Consider the following 23,129-nt stretch of genomic DNA (forward strand, 5'->3'; position numbering starts at 1 on the left):
TCTGTGCGTGTACATTTGTTAAATAGAGGATATGAATATAAAACATTAACGTAAATTTCATTAGTGGTTCAGAAACTGAATCTGAACAAGGATTTTCTTGTTCCTAGCAATAAAACCTTATTGAGAAAAGTGATAGCACAGTTTTTAAGAATTGTATTCATTTGCAGTATAATGTGCAAATAAATTCATATATAAGTACATGCATGCCATATGCATATACACACATATATGTCCTATATGCATGTACATATACATACTGGCATGTTTTATACAAAGTTGATTTCATTATTCCACAGCAATTCCTCCTATATAATTCATTATTTTAAAATACATTAATAATTTTTATGTTGCTATAAACTTAAATGAGAACAAAGATCTATAATGTGTATATTCATATATGAAACATAATATGGATGAAATTTACACAATTGTGGATCCATAAATATGTTACAATTTCTGATATATTTATCTATGAAATTGCAACTATATCAAAAAGGTATATACACATATTTACCCATATGAGATATATTTATATTTATAAACATATGCCTTATGGACTCTGAATTTTGGGTAGAACAGTTGTTCTCATCTCTGATTAATTATCAGAATCACTTACAGAGCTTTTTAAAAATCTGCGTCCCACCAGCCCCGATTCTGATTCAGTAGGTCCAGAGCAGCCCTGGCATCTGTGTGTTTAGAAAGCTCCCTGAGGGGCCAGCCCCTTGGCCGAGTGGTTAAGTTCGTGTGCTTCGCTTCGGCCCGGGGTTCGGATCCTGGGCACGGACATGGCTCTGCACATTAGGCCATGTTGAGGTGGCGTCCAATATGCCACAACTAGAAGGACCCACAACTAAAATATGCAACTAGGTACTGGGGGGATTTGGGGAGAAAAATGCAGGGGGATAACAAAAGAAGATTGGCAACAGTTGTTAGCTCAGGTGCCAATCTTAAAAAAGAAAAAAAAAGAAAGCTCCTTGAATGATTATGCTGCTTTCTTGAGAGCTTGTGCACAGGTAAACATGAGGAAGGAAGGATGCCAGACAACAGACATTTAAGTAAGTCCATGCTATGTTTATCCTTTTACTTGATTTGCACAAATACAATGTCAATAGTAATAATTAATGCCAGAGGAAGGGTATTACAGTTTTTAACTTTGCTTGTTTTCCAACTGCTACATATCTGACCTAATACAGGAAATCTTGGAGAGAAAATAGTCACTTTCACGCTACTGTCCTTTGGCCAATGTACTATTTATTAAACTTAATTTTCCCACTGAAGAAAGAAAATCCTACCTTTTGGGAATGAAATAGAAATTCCTTTTCTGACCTAGTATAATGCAAAGGGAAAAAACAGCTAATCTCTTTGGCTGGAGGAGGTGTTAGGAAAGCCAGAGGCAGCTGTCTGAGAAATATAATAGAAGGGTGGTATAGGGACAGAACATAATTTAAAATAGGTGAGTTAGAAGAGAGAGATTTTTCCTTCCCTCTTAACTTTTTGTCTTCTCTCAAGAATATATAGTTCTTCAGCTAAATGCTATCTTGTGATTAAATATAAAGATTATGAAACTCTCCCCAAAACTCTTCCCCGCCCCGGAGTGGACTATTTCCTCCTTTATATAGCGTACTGACTTCTGTCTACACCTGTGTTGCATTTAACCATTTGCCAGTATGTCTGCTTTTAAATTGTAAGATCATCGGTAACAAGGCTCATATCTTAATCATTTTTCTTGGTGCTCAATAACTGTTTGTTGAATGAATGAATGCACGAAAACTTGAATGGAGAAAATAGCTATAAGGCTTGATAGCACTCCTTGAGAACTGAACATTTCTTTCTTGATGGGGCTTGCCTCTCCGTGTCTCCTGAACTTTGTGATTTGGTACCCACGTCACAGGCGAACTAGTGAAAGCTTGAACAACAACCTCCAAGTTAAAAATCAAAAACCTTAAAGTGTTTAGTACCTGGGTATAATCATAAAACAATGACCTTCTTTAATTTGGGGAGGGAATAAATCATCAAACCCTAGAATCCATGAATTTGGCCTTGATATTAGTGTTTCTTCCTAGCATGGAATGAAGGGGGCAGGGGAGAAGTTGGGAAGAGAATATGTGGCAACTTTTGCAATCTATGAGTGATTGGGGCCTGGACTTGCATGTCTTCTGGGAGGATGCATTGACAATAGGCAGAAAATCCTTAGCTAGAACTCACTGGCTGACAGCTTGGCCAGAGAAATTGTGAATCCAAATGAAATGTTAAGACAACGTCTCAAACTTAATGAGATTCTGTACCTGGCTAGCAGGTCAGCAGCCTGATTTACCAGTCAGATTTCAGTTTACGAATGCAGTCTCGAGTAAGGACCCTGAGCTCATATATGACACTTCTCTTTAGTCCTTTGCTCCAGCTGCATCCATCAGCTTCCATCATGGATCCAAGCAAGGAAGTTAAATTGTCAAAAAGCTCCGTCTTCAGAGCACTCTATGAGCTTGACTCATGGCCTCCCTTCCCCACTCCCAATTTTACATGAATGGATACATGTGCAGTTTCTTAAGAAGAAACTATGCCTCAAGCTGTTCGTCTGTGTGTCTTCTGTACAATGATGTTAGTGTCTTCTGCAATTTCCAAGGCTAAGCTGCAAACTAGCCAGCTCCCTCTTCTTTTTTTTGGGTCACCCGTGTAGACCTAGGATCCTCTTAGAATACCCTGTCAGGAAGTTTTTTAAGATGTTTTAACTGAGTAATGAATCTATAGAGAAGGATCTGAATAAATGGTTTCAAAAATGAAACTCCGAACTCAAATCACACTTTTCATTTAATAATCGCTGAGCCCCAGACAAACTAACTTGTCTATTCTCTGTACATCTCAGTGAGTAAGCAGATGGAAGATATCCACTTGCTTCTACCAATGGAAAAGCAGAAACAAAGAGAAAGTGTAAAAATTCTTCAAGATCCCCAGAGATTTGGCAATCACATTTGTAGCAAAACTCTAGGCTTTCTGCCTGTTCCCATTTTCTGCCTATTTAAATAATGAAATTATGCTATCAAAGTAGAAGAGAAACATGTGATGAAAGACTTCAAGCTGGTCCAGTCTTTAGACAGCAAAGCTGGGGTTTTAGCAATCTTCAAAGTAGGCAGCTCTGACAAAGTTTCATAGGCCATGCCCCTAAAGAGCCCATCCTTCTCAGAATTCCAGAATGCGCATGGCTCTTCCAAATCAATAAAAGTAGTTATGCCTTCACATATCTCATACTCTGGTAATTTCTCCATGTTCAAGTGTGATGACCACATGCAGAGTCTTTGCAGCTCCCAGAGTTGATCTCATTAATTTGTTTCCCTTAAGCCCAAGCAAAACCCTTTGACTCTCAGTTTGGATATCAATATGTCACTCTCATAATATTCATTCTCATGCAATTCTGAGTTCCCCAGTCCCCTACACAGCTCCCAAAGCCAACCTGTTTTGCTGTTGAAAAATACCTCAATATGCTTTCATTGCCAAACTTGGTTTCTCCTTATTTCCCCAGAGATAAGTCACATTACACATGAACCCTGCCTCAACTTAGGCACCTTTTTCCTAGCTGGAAACAAACAAACAAAAAACAAGTTCAAAGTGTTGTAGCATTTTTTATGGAGTGAATTCAATAATCATTTATTGAGTACTGACTGCATATCCACTCCTGAGCCACACGTTGAGAATAGCGGAGAATAATGAACTGCGGTCTCTGCCTCCAGGGGTCTACAAAGGGCATATTAGGGAGCAAGGGGCCAATCTAGCAGAGGATGAGAAAATAATGTAAATCAATATAAACTCAAGAACTAAAGTAATGCAGTGATTCACAAAAGAAATATTTATTGAACACCTATTCTTTGAAAAGTGTTGTATTCATTGCTATAGGGGATGCAAATAAATTTATAATACAGCCACTTGTGTTAGTTTGCTAGGGTTAGTGTAACAAACTAAGATGAACAGTGGCTTAAAACAACAGATATTTATTTTCTTGCAGCTCTGGGAACTAGTTGTCCAAAATCAAGGTATTTGCAGGACTGTGATCTTTCTGAAACTTGTAGTGGGGAATGCTTCCTTGTCTCTTCCTAGTTTCTGGTGGTTCCCAGAATTTCTTGGCATTCCTTGGCTTGCGGCTGCATCACTCCAAACTCTACCCCTGTCATCACACATCCATCCTTCTTTCCTATGTGTGTGTGTCATTACATGGCCTTCTATAGGCATACCAGTCATTTTATTTAGGGCCCACCTTCATCCATTATTGACCTCATCTTGATTAATTACGTATGCAAAGGCCCTATTTACAAATAAGATCATATTCTGAGGTTCCTGGTGGACATGAATTTTAAGGGGATACTGTTTAACCTAGGACATCCCTTAAAGATCTTATCTTTTGGGGGTTTACTTTATGAGGTTCATACATGGTGTGCCATGGCTATGCAGAGAAGGAGGGGCCAGTGTTCATGTACAGGCTCTGGAAAGACTACTTGGGTGCAGGTCTGACCATTGCTATATTTTCTTAGATCTATGGTACCCAAAATAGCGTTTTAGACTATAAGCTGCCATGTGTTAAGTGTTGTCCTAGCCTCTTATTTACTTAATTTAATCTTATCCTCACAGCAGCCCTTGCAGTGAACATTATTCTTTCCATTGTGCAGATGGGAAACTAGCTGAAAAAATTTAAGTAACTCACATGAGATAAGTTAGGAGCTGGGACTCAAACCAAACCAGCTCCAAAGTCTGTTTTTCAGGCCGCACTTACACACTTCCGGTGGAGAAAGCACAACCTACATCTCAGTCAGCTTCCGATTTAGACCTTAGTCAAAACATTTGTCATTATCATATTTGAAGCTAAGATGGACTGATCAGTCCAGGTGTGTACACAGTGTGTCAGTTTGCCAGATCAATGAATTCTCTCTTGGTATCTATCAGTGAGAAAAAAACCACAGAAATATCAAGGTTTATTACCTTCATTAAACCTCTAAACCCTTTGAAGACTGAAGTGGCTATTTTGAATTTGTCTGTATTTATGTAGTCATACTCCCACATTCTCTCTGTCTTCCTGTGTGTCTCTAGTTTATAAGCAGGACAGAGACTGTTACTGGGCACATTGCAGGGTAAACATGAAACTCTCAAGTCACCCATTGCATCGTACAGACTGAAACATTTGTGATGTCCTGCTAGCCATTCTCAAGCATCAGTTAGGTGCAGGAATTCACAGGCAGAGTAAATAGGTGTCCAAGGACCTCATGTCCAGTCTAATCTTTTCACAAACTTACCGCGTGATTCACGAATCTCTGGCAGGCCATATCCTACCCATGAACATGTTTTGTGTAAAGTGTTTTTAAATAAATTTTGCTTTTGAATGACTTTAAGGAAGGCAGGCACTCTCCAGGTTCTCATGAGCCTCACTCCTCCTCCTTATCTACTCCTGGCCTGAACTACGTATTTATATTAGCCCTCTAGCCCCTAGAAGCGATTCTATTTGCCATCCTTAACTTAGAACGGTGGTTCTCAAAGTGAGGTCCCTGGACAGGCAGCACCAGCATCACCTGGGAACTTGTTAGAAACAAATTCTCTAGTCCTCCAGGCTTACTGACTCGTAAATGCTAGTTGGGGGGGGGGGGGGGCCAGCAATCTGTTTTAATAAACCTTCCAGATTATTCTACTGTGCACTGTACTTTGAGATCATTGACTTAGAGATAAGTTAAGGTTTCTCATAGAAACTCTTCCTTAGTATCTGATCCCTTTTTATTTTATTTATTTATTTTTGCTTTTTGAGGAAGATTATCCCTGAGCTAACATCTGCCACCAATCCTCCTCTTTTTGCTGAGGAAGACTGGCCCTGAGCTAACATCCATGCCCATCTTCCTCTGCTTTATATGTGGGACGCCTGCCACAGCATGGTTTGCCAGGCAGTGCCATGTCCTCACCCAGGATCCAAAGAGGTGAACCCTGGGCCGCCGAAGCGGAACGTGCACACTTAACCGCTACACCACCTGGCTGGCCCTGATCCCTTTTTAATGATGAACCTTTCTGTAATGCCTCACAGCCCACAAAGTTGCCTTCTCATACTGTTTTCTCACCTGACCCTTACAGCAACAATTTGAGGGAGGTGTTGCTCTTTCAGCTCTACTCAGAGGTGCACAGTGGCTTGTTCAAGGCGGTACCTGCCAGTGCACTGCATCGCAAGCCCAGGTCCTTTTGCCTCCATGCTTCCTTATTAATAATGGATTGTTTTGTATATTGATAAATAAGTACAAATAAATTATTTTAGGTTTTTTTGGTGGGGTTGAAGAAGAAATTATAAATATTGTTACTCTTGTGATAATCACACCATTTTTTTTGTTGTTTTTCATTCATTTATTTTTTTAGTCATTCAACAGTTAAAAATGCCAGCTCTACAACAAGCACTGTGCTAGGTGATTTTTAAACTTAAAAATGCACAAAGCATATATTCAGGAGAAAAATCCATCTTTCCAGCTCCTAAAAGATAAGCAACAAATTATTTTACAGCTGCAAAAATCACATAATTGGCGCCAAAATTACATATTGTCTCCCAGACTGTACTGACTTTAGCAGGGGTTATTTTTAATGGTATGAATTAGCATAAGTAAAACTAATCGTACTTCAGGTCTTAACTGTAAATGCGATCTTATACCAGGCCCAGGAAGGAATTTCCCTCACTTTCCTTAATCAGTCAGATGAAAACATTCGGCAGAAATATGTCATTCAGTTTTTCAAAGATTTATTTATTGACTGTTTGCCACTGTTTAAAACTTAGAAGCAAACTAAAGGGATTTTCAGAATGGGCTTAAATAGCCGTTTCATTCACTCATTCGTTCACTCACTCACTCACACACAATTATCTATTGAATGCCCACTATGTGCCACATGCTAGGCACTGCTGATACAGTTATGAACAAGATGGACTCAGAACCTCGTATAGCTTTCTGCATAGAAAGACAGCTAGGTAATTAACTTAATATATTAATTGGATTTAATAATTACTAGTTAATAATCTAAATATAAATATTAAATAACTATTTCACTATACTGTGAAAGAAAGATACAACATGTACTGAGAACCACTAATTTGGATACCTCATTTACTTGGGGATTGTGGGAGGACTGAGATATCAAAAAAGAGATAAATAATTTGTTAGATGCTTATTTGATTTGTTTGGGGAATAAAGGCCATGTTCCATGGTATGGGAATTAGTTGGAAAAATGTGGATGGTGGGAGTCAGGAGAGACATTAAAGGCTATAATATCTATCCCACTTTTCCCTAGTTTAGAAGTGAGGAGCCCAAGGCCCAGAAAAGGTGAAATGAGTTACCCAAAGCCATAGTCAGTGATGGGAAGATGTGTGAGGGGACACAGGCTCAAGCCTCCTTACTTCTAGGCCATGGACGGGGACATGCCTCTCCCAAAGATAAGTGAAATTGCCATATTATAAAGGACATCTCCAAAGATTAAGAGTAAGGTGAGCTGCAAGGCTTGGGAACAGTGAAATGAGTCAGCTTAGTGGGTGGAAGGAGAAAAGAGGAGTGAAAAAGAGCAGGAGACCTGGTGAAACCAGTCTGTGAACACTGTCACCCCTGTCACTCTGTCTGAGTCACTCAGATGTTTTGCTCTTTCTGCCTCTGTTTCAAAAGCAGCTGCTATAACTGGGATGTAGTGCAGAGAAAGCACACCATGATCCATGTTCTCAGTTTTGCATGGAAAGAATGACTAAAGGCCTCCTACTTGGTCAGTCATCTTGCTGTCCATGCATGACAATCTAAGGCCGTGGGGTAGAACTTGGTGCTTTTTCAGCCAGTCTCTGTTCTGGTATAACTTTGACTCCTGCAGGTAAACTTGAGACTTGACCCAGGTACAACATGTGTGAAATTCAATGTAAGTAGCGGGTACTAGAGAGACCTTGCTACGCCCCAAACGTGAGACCAGATGGAAACCTGACACGATGTGGCTGAAGGAAAGGGTAGAGATAGGGAATGGAATAAAAAATCTTCCTTTGCTATCGCCTCCTCAATTTTACTTAAATTTCAATGTTCCTTTGCAACTATTGTTTTTTATTTGATTTCAGCTATACAAAGACCCTTTGAAATGGGTGATTTTATTTCTACTTTATAGACTACGAAAATGAGTCACAGAGAGGCTACATGACCTGCTCACAGCTACTGGTTACTAGTTATATGTTTTTCCCCATGACTTCACACTAAAGGAAAGCTGTAAGAATAGGAGGTGGTTAAAGGTAAAGGGAAATCCAGAAGAAGACTTCTGGGAATGAAAGACAGCTAGGTTTTGAGTTTCTCTAATAAAAGGTAGGGGGCAATGGATTTAAACTAGGAGCACACACTGTGATTAAATTTTGAAAGAAATATACTGAGATTTTAAAATGCATGAAGGGCTTATGGGAACGAAGAACTAGAAAGAAAATACAAGACAAGAACAAAGGTTGGCGATAGAACAAAGCTATGAGATGTGTGTCTGGCTTGTTTAGGCTTTAAAACTTCCTAAGTTTACTGACTTTCTAAGCTTACCCTTTCAAGAGGGATGAAAGAAAGGATGCTGCTTCTGTCAGTTCATTTGTTTTCTTCTCTCATGTCCCTGCCCTGGCAAATGTGCATTCATGTGCATGTGTGCACACACACACATAAACATACACACACACACAAATAAAGTGGGAGCTGAGAGAAGTCAGTGGGTGGTAGAGAGAGATGGGGCAGAATCGTTCATCAGGGGGCCTAAATCCATGTGATGATCAAGTTCATAGCAATTTCCCCAGGAGACTGTATCATATTCCAGTGAACAGGAGTACGGCAGAAGGTTGCCATGGCAACAAAAGGCCTAATATATTGACTCTGACTAGCAACAGGCCAGTGAAACAGCCTAACTAGGATTTATGGCACATTATAGTGTGAAAAGCAGGAGAAAATTACTGTAAAGGCAGGAATTATCGCACAACAGAACATATAAACTCCAAAATCCATCTTCCTAATTAAAACAGCATACTCAGGGGTAGAGCGCATAGTAAGGCTGTTAGCTTAAGTGGGGATGTGTTATCAGCACTTCGTTATAAAGTTTATTGTCTTTAGCTGTGTATTTGGAGAGTGAGAGGGTGGGTAAGATAGTCAGCAGAGGGATTGAAGCAAGAATTGTGGTGAGTTGAATATCTTCAACCTCATTCCTGATAACATAAGATTTCTTTAGATACTAGCCTCTGATCCCACAGGAGAGTTCCGGAAGTTATCTATAGCCCTCTATGTGTAAATAAGTCAGCACTTTCAGGCATGAAGGCCCAGAGAGTGATACCATACTCAGAGTGATACCATACCCTTTGGAGTCCACCTGGAAGGGAGAAGAGAAGAGGGGGCTAATCAATGAGGTTTATTGTTCAGAAAAAAAGGATCTTGGATTTCCCGACCCAAAGCAACAACCCAAATATCTTAATATCTATTATCGAGTTAATCAAAGAAATTTAGGTATATTAGATTGACTTTCTAAGAACATTCCATATTCGAAATTTCTGATTGAAAGGCAATAAAAGAGTATTCTGTATGTTCACTGGACATGCCCAATTGGCCGAATGTTTCTATGTATTGTAGATAGAAGGAAGTCTAGGCAGGTTTCACTTTGGTAAGTGGTAGATTTAAAGATGCAGAGGAACAAGGCCAAGACCCCAAGTCATCCTTCAATAGACAAATAGCTATTAATGTACCACTTAGAAATAGTAAAGAAAATCCAAAAACACAAGTTCTACATAATTCAGATGCATCTTTGTGTAAAAAAATTGTGCAGAACATGTCTCCCGGAGACATGGGCAGGGCCCATTCTGGGGTGCATATGGCTATTCCATAGATGAGGCTATTCGAGAATAGTGTCTCTAAGGATCTAGATAGGAATTGAGGACAACAGTCGAGGAAAACTCAGCAAGAATAAGTGAGATGTTGCCCTGACCTAAAGGGCAGCAGGCAAAGGAATTCTAAGAAATCGCAAAAAGGTGATCTTTGGCCAAATTCAACGTGTTTTGTCTAACCAGCAAATTATTTTCATTTTTTTAAATGAGTAGCTTAAGATCCATGGATGGGGGAATAACTCCCTAGTGTGCCAGAGTCTCAACCTTTCCTTCAGGTCTTAGTTACCAGCCTGATCCCAACTGTTTGGCTTTGCAATGCCTGAAAGTCTTCCTCACAATTCTTACTTTACATGGATACCTTTACCTTGTAATTCTTATTAAAACCTCCTAATCTTTCAGATTCTTGCCCGGAACCTTAGTCCTCAATCTAGAGCCTAGTTAGAGGGAATGGTAAAGCCATTATTCTACAGTGTTTAATTATTCATCATTGATTCAATCAGCCATTCAACAAGTATTTCTTGAATACCTACTAAATTTTAGTAAATGCTGGGACTACACCCATGATCAATACAATTCTTCCCCATTGAGGGAGAAAGAATATTAAAGAGATGCAAATAATTAGTTAATAAACATGTTAAAATATACAAAAGAAAGTACAGAATGTTTTGAAAGTTATAATTCTTTATTAAGCCTGTCTCTTATTTCCCTATAACCATAGGTGCCAATGTAGCTCTACCTGACATTCTTCTAGGTTTATGAGATAGTGGAGCCCCACACTCCCATAGCTTATGTCAGTGTTATACTCAAGATCATAACAGTCAGCTATTGTTTCCTTTTTTCTATTTTAAGTGCAGAACCTGGAGGGCATTTAGAAGATTTCTAAATAAATATCCATATCTGTGTATTTTTATGTTATTCACTTCTTTGTCCTAAAATTTGAGTTAGGAAAGAATTATTATTGAGGATTCTTAAAAGTTGTGAAGTTGTAATGCAAGGTTTTTCTGTAGCAAAGTAAACATACGTAGTGAATATGGTTAAGCCATATATGATTAAAGTGTTATTTATGCTTTATTTATAAGTATGTGCTATTGATAACAGCTCCCCAAAGCAAGATTCGCCAGTGTCACTACAGCATATGGGACTTTTGCTGTAGATTAATAATGTCATGATATTTTCTTTAATGAAGGTGGAAATGATTGCTTTATTTTAACAAAGGGACCTCTGTGGTCCCCCTGAGTTTGAGTCTCGAACATAGACGATCAGAGATGCTATATCACAGCTGTCTGCGTGCTGATAATGACTCTCCCTGGGATTTCAAAATTTCTGCCTGCAATCCATTGTTTCCTCTCAGGAGGTACTGAGCAAATTTATAGGGTGATTCTTCAACCCAAGCACAAAAGAGGGTTTGAAAATTTCTTGGCTTCCCACATTTGGTTATTTGACTTTCTCGTCTCCCATTCTTCACGTTTCCTGTACTTTCATGTTTGTGTCTGTCTTCTTACCATGGTCAACACAGAATGAATGTTCAATATCAGGTATTAATAGACATTATTATTACTTGTTATTTACTCTCTCAATCCCCTCCCCTTTTTAAAATAACTCTTTATGGTGCTTCCTATGCCCTTATATTCTTCTTATTGGTTAGCAGAACAGGCATAATAATAATAGAGGCAGTAAAAAGTAATGATTAAAATTAATAATAATAAAAGCACAGAACTAACTGTGGGAGTTCACATCCTGGTGCTGCCACTTTCTAGCTGTGCCTTGGGCAAGTTATTAAATTGCCCTGTGCCCCAGAGAGTGGCTGGAAATGTGTGCACCTCACTCAGTACAGTGCCCCACCCTTAGTGAGTGAAACAGTACTTATTAGTTATTATTATGGCAAGTATACAACATTTCATCTACATGCTCCTATCATGGGTTAGAGAGAAATCACATTCAGAGAGTTTATATCTTGCTTTACCTGAACCAGAAATAGAATTCAGGATTTGTAGCTGGTAAATTGAAATTAAGCCAGGCCTCAGGCCCTTTGGTTAATCAAGCACGTATCACAGTACTGAAATCATGTCTCTTTGTGAACATCCTTCCAGAAACCCCATGGGGCTCTCCTGGATCAGGGATGTAATACTGTATGCCCAGTGAGGAATATGAGCCCAGCACACAAGGGGTGCCCACAAACATTTGCTGAACTGTACTGAGCACTGTTTCTCTTTGGTTACAATGCACTTTAACATATTCAAAGGAGTTGTGCTGATGTCTCCCTTGCTCCTCACTTCCAAATTCATCCAATTTTAGAATAATAACCCTTATTCAGTCATGTTGGATGCTTCAGAGTCCCACCTAAGTTTTCTAGGAAATGGCTAAACTAACTGAATTCATACAGAAGCGGGGGATAACATCACTATGGTTAGTTTTGATAATAACATGGTTTGAATAATTTCTAACTAATTGTGGTTTATTTAATATTCTCACTGGTCTGTGAATTTATAGTCTCGTAAAAACATTTAAAAAGGGAAGAATGTTTAATATTTCTGATTATTATTCTGTATTCCTCTTTAGAACTTAACCTAAAGCATTTGCAGTCACCCAATTACAGATTTTTAAAAAGAATTTTTACTAATAGGTTCATCTGGGGCAAGTGAAAATGCTTACATCAAAGGCAGTCTAAATACAGCGCAGAAATGCATTTCACTTCTCCTCTGCTCCCCTCCTTTCTCTGACGTCCTCCTCCATCTCCCAGCCTTCAGCTTCCTTTTTACCTTCTACCTTCCCAAGAGTACATCTTTCTTCATCCTCTTATTTGTCCTTCCTGACCTCTGTCCTCTCTCACCCCCTTTTTAATTCATTTATCCTGTTCCTGTCCCTTTTTAATTCATTTGTCCTGTTCCTGGCACTTCTCGACTTTGCCATTAGCTACACCCATGATGGAAACTCCCTTTGACCCTATAAGTGTCTACCCTATATGTGTCTATGCCTCAGAACATTGTTAAATTCAAGTAAATCCATATTGTTTGCCCTTTTATGAAGAAACACTCCTACCAACCCCACCCCCCCCATTAGATCAGTTACCAGAATTCCCCTATCTCTGGATAGGAAATTCTGCAAAATTTTCCAACAAGTAATTAGATTATCTTATGTCTAAATGGGTGCCCCCTTCTCATCCGAGTCTATGTGGGAGTATAGACTGTTAACACCTTCAACTGAGTAAACTGTTTGCAGTCTTCTCAAAGTTAATTAATATGCAAATACCTGCTAATTGAAGGTAACACATTTTTCAATTAACATATCAACAGGGGCTCAGGGTGGCAGATTTTATCTATCTATCTATATCTATATCTATACACACACACACACACACACACACACACACACATATATATATATAGCTCTTCAATATTTTGCCTGGAGTAAATTTGAAGGAAAAAATGAAATGTCTAAGTTGTAGATACTGTGAGCTGGGGCATAGTCATCCCAACCCTCCATCTCCCCCTGACCATTTCCTACTCCCCTGCTATTTATAGCTAATTCACCAGCCCCAGCTCCTCACACTTACTTGGTATCATGGCCCATTTACTGCTTTGTTAGCTTTCGACATTTTGGAATCAGAAGGGTCTCATATTAATGTCAAAAGTTTTAGTTTCAACCACAGGGCTTCTCTCCTCCTACCAAAGATAGCCTGTTCTGCCTTTGGGTGAAGAGAGATAGATTACTTATATATTTAGCATAAATTTTAACTCTATGAAATTGATGTGGATCAAGGCTGCCCCAGGTAGAGAAGCCCAAGGTGTCCTGGCCTACATACCGATCTATATGACCCAATACATATCTAAAGTTATATGACCACACAATAACCAGACCCCACCTGCACTGATACCATTTAATGACTTTTTACATCATCTTTACTTTGTCTTATAAAGAAGTCACATACCCATGCCTTATAAATTTAGCTGTAACCCTCAACGCATTGCAGCTCTTACTGCTCATGGGTCCTGTCCCCATGCTACTCCATGCTATTCTATTAATAAGAGAACACTATTGCCAGACCTTGAGAGTCCAAGGAATCTTTCTTTCGACTCCTCGACTCACCGAGCCTGCATCAAAATGACTGCTTTCATACTTTCTTTAGATTTCTCTAACTTCTATTTAAAGTTCCTTCTGCATCCATTGGCTTCGCATTTGACCCTTGCAATCAGAATGGTTAAAGAAACAGTGCCTTCAGTATTGAAAGTCTTAACATAATTTTCATAATTCTTTCTCATTATCATAAAATGTAATGCTTACGTGAGCTGCAGACACATATACACACACACAATCTCTCTCTCTCTGTCTCTCTCTTTCTCAGCCTAAATCAATTACACATGTTCCTTTATTTTATCTTCTCAATTATTAGGCCCTCCAGCCTCCTAATATTGCTTTCTTTTTAACACTTATTTATTAAGTTCTTTCTAGCACCAAAGTTCCCCAAACTGTATCAAGAACTCAGTGACTTATGTATTATTTTTAGGGCTTCTTTAGTGTATTTGTTTAAAATGTAGTTAGTTGATTAATCCATTCAATAAGCCATTCCCAAAAGGTTTGGGTGCTTTTTTTTTCAGAGCTACTAGAGATCTTAAAGCTTGGTCTTTTCCAGGAACGGCAAAAGTACTCAGACGGATAGTATCAGATAATGCTTAAAGTCATAGGCTCCTCACTTGGATTCTGGCACCACTTGCTATATGACTATAGGGGAGGGAAATAATTTTCCCTCTTCCCTTCTAGGTTCTTAGCTGAGACCACACTGTAATAAAAGACAGCTTAACAGGAGAAAAACAAACAGAAGTTTAATAACATGTATACCTCTTGTATACATGGGAGATACTCAGGAAAACTGAATAACTCTCCAAAATGGTCCAAGCCAGCATCTTAAATACCATCTCCAGCTAAAGACAAAAAAAAGATGTGTATGTATGAGAGGAAGAGCCAGTTATGGGAGGTGACTAGGAAAAGCACAGTAAACAAGGGTAAGATTGATTATACATATTTAAGTCTTCTTTAAAGATTTAATACCTTCTCTATTGATAAGACTTTCTGGAGATTTAGTCATCTTCTTCTTCCTTGTAAAGAGAGGAAGACATCTTTGTAAATGGAGATTTCCCTTATAAATGTAAATGTCTCTTACAAAGGGCTCTCTTCCACTAGGCTTTTCAGAGCTTCTCCAGTGTCTGTTATTTTTTAAAAATAGCCAGCTTAAAATAATCCAAAAAACATATTTTGGGATGGTAAATTCTGCTCCCCTTCATGACTTTGGGAAAAATACTAAACCTCTCTGATCCTGACCTTTGTCGTTTTTAAAATGGAGGCTAAATAACCCTTATATACCAGGTAAGAGCCAAAAGCTTGATTCATTGCCCATTAAGATGGATATAATATTCAAATTGTCATTCATTTATTCATTCATTTACTCACTGATTTATCACTTCTTTGTTGAGTTCAAGCCACGGTCCTAGGAAATGGTGACACTGTCTTATGTTTTCAAGCACACGGCAGGTTTAACACATTCTTTCATGTATTATCTAATTCGAGCCTTCAGGAAACATATTACAGGGATGTGAAGAGGGTGGGATATGGCTTATCAAATACAATAAGTGAATATACCCACGGCCACTCAGCTAGCAAAAGACATGGTCCTCTGACCCCAGAGTGCTTTCTTTTTACAATCCGTCTTTAGCTTTTGTACAAGATGATTTTCCTCTAAGTGGTTACCATGGATGTCCCGCTTAGAATCTTTATGAGTGATCACATTGCCAACATGTATGTCAGATGTTGCATGCTCATGGCTTGTACTCCAAGGATAGCCTGTGCAATGTTGTCCAATATTTCATACGACAATCTAGTTTTCTAGCTTCTCTTGAAAAATTAGAAGATCTGATGTCACTGGGTTTGTAATCACACCAGGTAAGGACAGCTAAAGTTGTCCTCTTTGATTGAGGTGTATGCTAATTCTTCATGTTAGTCCCTAAAACTCCCCCTCACCACCCTGTGTGAAATGTTTCCACACATCTTTGTATTTATGCTTTTATATCTCTTGTACCTTGCCATGTTATTGCTTAGCCCATCTGGCATTTGGGTTTTTGATCCTTGTTTTAAGCTACAGATATGGTAGTCACTGATCAAGATTTGGATAAGTAAGTGAGTAACAATAATGATTCTACATGCACTTTACAGCATACAAAGAACTTATAAAACAACCCTGTGCTATACTGCTATCTTGATTTTACAGCGATTTGCCCCAAATCAGTCCACTGGTATGTAATAGAGGCAGCATTAGAATCCAGGACAGTTGGTCCTGTGTTTTGTGTCTTCTCTAGTTTATCTACTGCCATTCATTCATTTGTTCATTTATCTACATATTCACTCAATAAATGGGTAATTGTTGAGAAGTGCCAAATGTGTTTCAAACCCTGTGCTAGATGATAGAGATACAAATGTGAATAAGACGTGGCCCTAGGCCTTAAGAAATTCATGCTGTATTTAGGAGCAACAGGTAAACAGATTGTTCTGAGGGCATTGTGGTTTGTATGCAAAATGTATGCACAAGGTGCCATATTAGTATCAAAAAGTATATGATTAATTTTGTCTGTGGCTTAGATATGCCTCTGCCATTGTGAGGAGTAGCATGATTAACAGGGCACCCTACCAAGTTTGTGGTAAGGTAGTTAATCTATAAGTCCTTGAGGAGCCTGGTCTTCACAGAAGCAGGAAAGATTGAAATGTAGAGAGTGCTGGATTGGAAATCCGGGCACCAAGTGTCTAGTCCTGGTTCTAACACTTTCTTGCCACTTGACCTTAGAAAAGTCATCAAGTTTATATGTGCCTAAATGTCTTCATCAGAAAATAAGGGGACATAAGAGCAAGATACCAGATCCCAGAAAATAATGAGATTGCAATCACAAAAATCTTATGGATTGGTGGGGATCATTTGCAAGCTGTGAAAGATTTAAGGCAGTCTATGTTTAGTAGTAAAGAGTGCTGAGATCAAAGAAGCTATGTCTGTCATAGCCACCAGAAGAAGCTTCTGAGATCTATGATAAAATGTGATTTTTGAGAGTGAAAGTGAATAGAAAAGCTAGAGTGAAGTTTCTACTGCAAAGGCCATTGTCATTAGTTAAAGTAAGGAGAGGTTAGTACAAATAGAATGCATAGCAAGCTGACTATTAATCAAAAGACTTCTGGAGGAAGGTGTGTCTTTAACATAAGTGGTGGTAGGGCCCAGCAAATCAAGTGCTGGGAGATTCTAAAAATAGTCTGGTCACTTGTGAGTCATCAAATTGATTTGACTGTCTTTACCCTTCTCATAATTCTCCAGTGGACACTTGACTTAACTCTAGTTCCTTGAATTTGGCAATGTCATCATTATAAAGTGCTGCTTCTTGTTTGATTTATTTACCATATTACTTCCACCACTATTACTTCCTACTAGGCTCTCTTTGGTTTGTTTTCCAGGGTGGTCCTCATGACCCTGGAAATCTGGGAGGTGATTTTTCCTGTTCAATTATGGATGCATAACCCAGTGGTTGGGGGCTGTACAAGGAAAGCATATCTCTTAGAAGTACCCCTCCTCCCTCCCATCTGGACTATTTGGTTGTTCTCTTTATTGGATCTGGGAAGACATTTTTCTGGGAAGAGTTTTCTCCCTGCCACAGTTGCTGCCATCACACAGTTTCAGATTCTCTGCTGCCTGACACCAGTGTTGGTGCTGTAAATAAATGCACATGATGAGTTCCAGAGCGAGACTCCAAGATTGCTGGACCCAGAGCCCCATGAAACCAGATCCAAGGCCAGGTTATACACTACTGCTGAAGCTTGCCTGCTATGTTACCGCCTGCTCCTCCTTCCTCAAGGATAGAGATACATTTATATAGGAGATAGAGCAGATCCTGGTCCAACTGGGTTCAAAAAATCTACTCTCAATCTTGCCTCCTCATATCTTATCAGTAAAGGAGTGTCAGGGATCTGTAAGGATAAGTTCCATGGCCTTTTGGGGTTTTATAGGGGTGATCATGCCAGAACTTGGGGTTTCTCATCTTGGACTCATATCATGAGAATAGACCCTGTCATGAGATGTGCAAGCTGACCCAATGGCCGTGTGATTCTCAAGTAGATGCATCCTACTACCTGATAGTGCTTAGCCTTGCTCTCACTACCCCGTTCTTCCTCCATCTTTGCAAAATCCACAAAAAATTTGAGGAAAGTGAAGACAGTGATGAGATGCCATTCTCAAGAGCTGTTCTTTACTTCCTCTGCTGAAAAGCCTCTCCCATTTCTGTCTCAACATTGTTCATGCTTTTAGGGATGTCATTCAGATTTTCCAAACCAACCATTTAAATATACAATCTAACAAAGAATTTTGTGCTTTTTTTGGGGGGGGGGGGCGGTATGAAAAACAAACTCACTGTTTTGTAAATAAAGTTGTTTTGGAATATAGCCATGTACATTTATTTACATAATTTCTATGGCCAATTTTGTGCTATGATGACAGGGTAGAGTCATTGCCACAGACACGTAATGGCCTGCAAAGTCTAAGATATTGCTATTTGGTCTTTTATGGAAAAAGCTTCCTGTCCCCTGCCCTTGAGGATGGAGTGTGCATGCTATATTGACATATGTGGAACACACCAAAAGTTTATTTCAGGCCAAAAGATAACATATTTGAAATAGCCTGTGCAGGAAAATCCAGATTTATGCTCACCATGCTGTATGGGTGTGGGGCATTGGTCCTGCTTGTTTCTTTTCTCAGCCATGCTGTCCTTGGAGGTTAGAGGATTGATGTTTGAGTTAGAAATGCAGAATAGGACCATATGTTAGGCAGTGTAGAAGAGGTAGAGGAGGTCAGCTGCCTACAGCTCAATAACTTCATCATCGTAGCATTATGCCATCTGGGCTCTGATGCTGTTCACCTCAAAATTTTCCTCCAGGAAGCCTCTACTTTTTTTTATTTTATGATTTCTTATGATTTTACCAGGTCAAAAAGGGATGCCTTTCTCTTTTTTTTGGTTTCCTTACATTCCTTTTCTTCTGTGTTCTTTTAGATATTAGGTCTTCTATCCCCAAATTTGAGACATATTTTACAACTTCAAATTCTGACTCCTTATATAAAAGCTCAACTTTTCTCTCCCTGCCAGTAAAGAAAGTAAAGCAAATTTGTAGCAAAGAAAGACTATGAGATTATTTTCTTAAAACACTCATGTGTGCACTAGTGCATGTGTGTGTACACTTGTGCATGTCATTCTATGACATGTTGTCACATGTATACACTCATGTATCCATCATCACACTCAAGATACACAACTTTGAGCTTATGTTTTAACCTGCTTGTCCAATTTCTATCTGCTTTGAAGTGGCCACCACCCTATCTCCTAAAATTTTGCTACTCAAAATAGGGCCCTGGACCACCTGAGAGCTTGTTAGAAATGCAGACCCAGAGGGCTCATTCCAGATATACTGAATCCGAATCTGCATTTAACAGATCTGGTAATTCATGTGTTTGTTAAGGTTTGAGAACACTGTTTGGCTTGATATGATTAACTGGGTAGAGAGATGGGTGTATCAGAATCGCTGTGAAGCTTAGGAAAAAAGTATGCCCGGGCCGTAAACTCCAAGATTAAATCTGAAGTAATGTTCAAATATCAGTATCTTTATTTAATGATTCCAGAGGCAATTCTGATGTACACAACGTACAAGAAGGGTGTGTGTTGCAAGAGTTCTCAGAATCCCCTTTTGCTATTTTCTTTTAAACTTCCTAGCAACTACCTCTTGCCAGGCCAACAAAGATTATCTAATGTGGTTGATCATCTTTTCATCATCCTGTCCATTCTTGTGGCAGTTTGTCTCAAATGTAAGTAAAGCCAAGTCCTTTTTAAGAGTAAATAAATATTATGCATCCTCACAATTGGCTCAAAATATGTATTATAATGTTTTGTAAATATGTACAAACAGAAAACCAAGTACAAATGCTGTAGGCTCATAGTTCTTATATGACCAGGTAATCATTTATAAATGATTTGCAAATTTACAAATGAAACGCAAACTATAGAACTGAAATTAAGAACATTAATTTAATGTGGCAGATGACATTTCCCTGAGAATGAATCTTCACTTGCAATATAAATATAACATGTTTGCTGTGGTGTAGATTCTTTGGAGCTTGGTACATCTGTACTGCTGTGTGCCTTGTGCTATCTCAGTTCCCTGGCTGTTTTTCTCTGTTTGAACACCTGCAAAACCTTCACCTCCAGGTCAGAATGCCAGTTGATCTCCTCTTTCCACAAACACATCCAGTATATGTCTATATTCAGCCCTCCTCTCTTCCATATAGATTTCATCAAAGTAGCGGTTCCTAGTGTCAGCGTGCTTGCAGGAATAAACTCAAGGGATGACATTACATGACAGTCCTTGGTTGGCAATTGTGTGTCAGTACTCAGTGGGAAGATGGTCACCCAGAATATGCTTAATCACTTTTTAAAAGAAAACAAATTAGAAAAAATTTCTAAGTCAACTTTGGACACCTAAGCATATTTCACCAGTATTTCCAGCTCAGTATGCAGTGTGAGGTGATATACAGTGGGACTTATAAACACGGCCTTGGAGTGAGAAAGGTCTAGGATCTATTTTTAGCAGTTCCACTTACTAGATGCAGCCCCCAGGGCGAGTTTATTAGCATCTCTGTATCGTGGTTTCCTTATTTATGTAATGGAGATGATTATTACCTACTTCTTAAACCAAGGAATAGATAGGATATGCAAGCAAAGCCCTTAGCCCAATCTTAGCACATCATACACACTCAATTTTCAGGAGCTATCTTAACTATAATAATAATAATAATTATTATTGCTATTTTTATTTTAGATCTGGACATAATGTTTTTATTAATGAAATCTGCCGCATACTCCTTTATTTTATCTGCTTTATTGTATTCCTTAAGATATTATCTCTTTTCTTCACTGACCTCTCGCTTTAATAACCTGATTGTGACAAAGATGAAAAGTCTCATCAAAATGCTACAGTATTTGACACCTCAGTCAAAGCACCATCGTTGCTTCTATTTCTACTGTTCTTGCTGTAGCTGCTTTCTGAGCTGCTGCTGTTATCCCAGCTTCTAGACGCTGCCTAGACAACTTCATTTCTTTTCCAGTGCAGCCAGTTTAGTGATGGAGCCCCTCATGATGGTGGTGTCCTGGGGCTAGACACAACTAACATAATGAAGCTTTCATTAATTGCCCCTTGTGCTTTTAATTTTTGCTAATGAAGTCTATAATAAATTGATTGAAAGTGAAAAGATAGCTCAAAACAGAGAAGTACAGTGTTTTATTTTACCGTCAGCATCTTCCTATGGTTATGCAATAGAGATTGAAAAATTGAATCCCCACACTTGAAAATGCACACTTCCAGTTCTCTGAGATGATATGTCAGACAAGGCTTTTGATTAGAAGCCTTATTTTTTGCTTATTTCTACCCTCTGTATGAGTAGAGCCTTCGTTAACAAAAGTAAGTTCAGGGCATCCATTAGAGGCATAGAGAATAAATGCAAAAGAAAGAAAGGAAGAGGGGGAAGGAGGGAGGGGAGGTGGAAGGGAGAGAGGGAAGAAGGAAGAATGAAGCCAAACAAAACAGGTTATAACTGATTCACTAAGAAGAAGAGGGAAAAGGCAGCTTATGAGTTAAACCAAACTAAAAAAAAACCCTGAAAACCCTCATTTGCTTTGCGGTTGAGCCTCTTTGACATACGCATGAAGCATGAAGGAAATGCCGTAATACATTGGAATGCACAACCAATGTCCTGACTGGTCATAGTCATTAGATAGTCTGGCACTGTCTTGCAATGGAGTGTTCCGACCTTAGTATTTTCACCTAATTATAAGGATATAATTGCTTTTGCATTCTTTAAGTGTTCTTTGTAATTTCAGGTTAGATATGCAACAGCAGGAAGTGTTTGACCTGGCGAATTGACTTGTGTAAGGCAGCTGTTAAACAATTGTCAGCAGTGGTTTCATTTCAGTGAAGGGTTAAGTAATTTGGGGGGTTAAAACCATGGGCATATAGCATCCACAGTCATTGAAGGAAGTGTCTTCTTAGACAAGAGAATAGAGCTAGAACTGATAGGGATATTACTCTTGTTAAAAGTCACATAAGATTTACCTCCAAATGGTTTAGGTGGTGAAGTGTCTGCAGCAACACCTGCCCTTGAGTATAGAGGCCAACGAGAATGAGGGAACGCAAACGAGTTCTCCTGAAAACAACAATCAGAAGCCTGTGCTTTTAAGACAATACGTCAATAACCATCACAAAAGCACAATGGTGGCAGTAGAAGCCAAATGGCCAAGAAGGCTCAAGATTGAATTGCAAGTCATTGTAAATGTAGAGTCTAAAGTAAGAGGGTGAACAGCATGTGACAATACACTGAGACATGCAGACAGGCAAGACCCAGGAACTGCCACAGTGAAATCAGTTACTGAAGACTCATCTCTGGCCTATTTCACACTGCGGGACTCTAGGTCCATAAGTGTTAACCATGGACAAAAAGAAGCTAGAAGCATAAAGTAATTCAGAAGATTGTCACCATCAGGGTGGGCACAGCAGGGACCTGATTTCTCCACCTTTATATAATGTGGGATAGAGTGGCATTGTGGAACATGCTTGGCTTTGAAGTCAAATGGACCTAGATTAAAACTCAAATATTTTTTGGGGTACATTATGTACCTAAATTGTTGTCTGTAAATTAGATAAAAGAATAAACACAATTGATTTGTGAGGATCAATGCCAGACATTTAGAAATCCTTATTAATATTGTGGAAGAAGGTCTCTACTTGCACATCTTGGGTCTTTGTACCTCTCCACTTACAATTCTCTTGAAGGTATATGGTCAAGGTAAAGAGTAGCATGGAGGCTCAAATGGTAAATAGACTTAAGATTCAAAAGAATCTTGACAAGAAGGAAGAAAGATCCTAAAAGAAAAAGATAAATTGTCATAGGACTATATAAAACCCTGCCTGTAGAATAAAGAAAACAAAAAAGTCATTACCCTGATTCCAAGTAGACGAGACCTCATTTAATAGATATTTATGTGGTAAAAAATGCAAAAATCCTAGAATTTTTTTTTTTTTTTTAATTTTAAGTTGTGTATGTGCCAGTTCTGTGTGCCGTCTGCTGAGACACTTTTTTTTTAAAGATTTTTATTTTTTCCTTTTTTCTCCCCAAAGCCCCCCAGTACATAGTTGTATATTCTTTGCTGTGGGT

The 23,129-nt window shown here is 38.9% G+C and overlaps 1 protein-coding gene across 42 annotated transcripts in view; it reads left to right on the plus strand.

Moving 5' to 3' along the window:
* NRXN3 (neurexin 3) overlaps positions 1 to 23,129 on the plus strand; it is a 1,504,430-nt gene that overhangs the window by 1,093,401 nt on the left and 387,900 nt on the right. The window lies entirely within an intron of this gene.

This window comes from Equus caballus, chromosome 24, assembly GCF_041296265.1.
Source record: "Equus caballus isolate H_3958 breed thoroughbred chromosome 24, TB-T2T, whole genome shotgun sequence".
Classification (NCBI taxonomy): Eukaryota; Metazoa; Chordata; class Mammalia; order Perissodactyla; family Equidae; genus Equus; species Equus caballus.